Source organism: Oncorhynchus masou, unplaced genomic scaffold, assembly GCF_036934945.1.
Source record: "Oncorhynchus masou masou isolate Uvic2021 unplaced genomic scaffold, UVic_Omas_1.1 unplaced_scaffold_1859, whole genome shotgun sequence".
Classification (NCBI taxonomy): domain Eukaryota; kingdom Metazoa; phylum Chordata; class Actinopteri; order Salmoniformes; family Salmonidae; genus Oncorhynchus; species Oncorhynchus masou.
The window spans coordinates 88,093-90,592 of record NW_027008367.1 but is presented as its reverse complement, the minus strand read 5'-3'; the positions used below and the strand labels follow the sequence as shown (position 1 = coordinate 90,592).

Here is a 2,500-nt window from a genome sequence, read left to right as displayed (position 1 = left end):
TTCTGTGTCTCTCTTTCTGTGTCTCTGTCTCTCTCTTTCTGTGTCTGTCTCTCTCTTTCTGTGTCTCTGTCTCTCTCTTTCTGTGACTCTCTCTTCCAGTCGTCTTTCTGTCTCTCTCTTTCTGTGTCTGTCTCTCTTTCTGTGTCTCTCTCTCTCTTTCTGTGTCTCTGTCTCTCTCTTTCTGTGTCTGTCTCTCTCTTTCTGTGTCTCTGTCTCTCTCTTTCTGTGACTCTCTCTTTCTGTCTGTCTCTCTTTCTGTGTCTGTCTCTCTCTTTCTGTGTCTCTGTCTCTCTCTTTCTGTGTCTGTCTCTCTCTCTTTCTGTGTCTCTGTCTCTCTCTTCCAGTTGTCTTTCTATCTCTCTTTCTGTGTCTGTCTCTCTTTCTGTGTCTCTGTCTCTCTCTTTCTGTGTCTGTCTCTCTCTTTCTGTGTCTCTGTCTCTCTCTTCCAGTCGTCTTTCTGTCTCTCTCTTTCTGTGTCTCTGTCTCTCTCTTTCTGTGTCTCTGTCTCTCTCTTTCTGTGTCTCTGTCTCTCTCTTCGACATCTTTCCGTCTCTCTCTTTCAGTGTCTCTGTCTCTCTCTTTTTGTGTCTGTCTCTCTCTTTCCGTGTCTCTGTCTCTCTCTTTCTGTGTCTCTGTCTCTCTGTCTGTGTCTCTGTCTCTCTCTTTCTGTGTCTCTGTCTCTCTCTTTCTGTGTCTCTGTCTCTCTCTTTGACATCTTTCTGTCTCTCTCTTTCTGTGTCTCTGTCTCTCTATTTCTGTGTCTCTGTCTCTCTCTTTCTGTGTCTGTCTCTCTCTCTTTCTGTGTCTCTGTCTCTCTCTTCGTCATCTTTCTGTCTCTCTCTTTCTGTGTCTCTGTCTCTCTCTTCCAGTCGTCTTTCTGTCTCTCTCTTTCTGTATCTCTGTCTCTTTCTTTCTGTGTCTGTCTCTCTCTTTCTGTCCTCTGTCTCTCTCTTCCCGTCATCTTTCTGTCTCTCTCTTTCTGTCCTCTGTCTCTCTCTTTCTGTCTGTCTCTCTCTTTCTGTCCTCTGTCTCTCTCTTCCAGTCGTCTTTCTGTCTCTCTCTTTCTGTATCTCTGTCTCTTTCTTTCTGTGTCTGTCTCTCTCTTTCTGTCCTCTGTCTCTCTCTTCCCGTCATCTTTCTGTCTATCTCTTTCTGTCCTCTGTCTCTCTCTTTCTGTGTCTGTCTCTCTCTTTCTGTCCTCTGTCTCTCTCTTCCAGTCGTCTTTCTGTCTCTCTCTTTCTGTCCTCTGTCTCTCTCTTCGTCATCTTTCTGTCTCTCTCTTTCTGTTGTCTTTCTGTCTCTTTCTTTCTGTGTCTGTCTCTCTCTTTCAGTCGTCTTTCTGTGTCTCTGCTTTTTATACACACACACACACACCACACACACACACACACACACACACACACACACACACACACACACACACACACACACACACACACACACACACACACACACACACACACACACACACACACACACACAGTAAGAGAGAGTGTGTGTGTATGTTGACATTTTCCTTCTCCGCATGTCTGGAGGGGCCGTGATGGCTGCTACAGTGTGTCAGTCCTCTAGAGTTCAAACTCTCTGCCAACAAACCACTGTTAGTTAAAGGGGCAATCCGGGATTTTATTTTTTTTAATTTAGAAATTAATGGTATATAGCCATTAAGTATTGAAGAATATAATTTATAAATGTCTCTTGAGCTTAGTTCAACCTTCATAACCTATCAAAACCCATATATAAGCTTGTTTTACTCCATTGTTTGTAAACAAACACTGTAGCTTGTAGCTTCAAAACGTTATAAAACTATGATCACGTGGATGGTCAGTCCCTGCATCCATATCTTTGTCTATGAATCTGAGAGCGGTTCTATTTTTCCTGCCCCTCCCCTCAGCAGTTTAGCAAAATAAAGTGGCCATTTTATTGTAGTTTGAATCCCAGATTGCCTCTTTTATAAGGCATTTATCTGTCTCTGTGAGCCAGAGTGTTTTGTCTGTGTTTGAGCAGACGCTCTGTCTGTGAGTGTGTTCCTTTCAGATAAAATAGCTGTGATACTATGGGGACCTAAACTATCTCCTGTGTGTGTGTGTGTGTGTGTGTGTGTGTGTGTGTGTGTGTGTGTGTGTGTGTGTGTGTGCGTGTGCGTGTGTGTGTGACGTGTGGCCGTGTGCACATTTCAGATGGTGAACAGCTGGTGTGTGTGAAAGTGTGTTTTGTATCTTGTTGAGTCAAGGGAGGCTGGTGTGTGTGTTTTCAGAAACCAGCTTTCAGAGGTTGATTTGTGCGTGTAATTCTCTCTCTTTCTCTCTCGTGTGCATCTATGTATACTTATGCATGTCTCTGTGTGTGTGTCTTCTTTGTGTGTCTACGCGTGTGTGTGTGTGTGTGTGTGTCCAGGTACAGGAGCGGAGAATGCAGAGGAGCGCCTGGTGAACTACCTGTTGAGTCCAGAGCGTTATAACAAACTGATCCGTCCTGCTGTTAACAAGAGCCAGCAGGT

At 44.4% G+C, this 2,500-nt stretch overlaps 1 pseudogene; it reads left to right on the top strand.

Moving 5' to 3' along the window:
- LOC135532461 (neuronal acetylcholine receptor subunit beta-2-like) overlaps window positions 1-2,500 on the top strand; it is a 26,417-nt pseudogene that overhangs the window by 11,530 nt on the left and 12,387 nt on the right.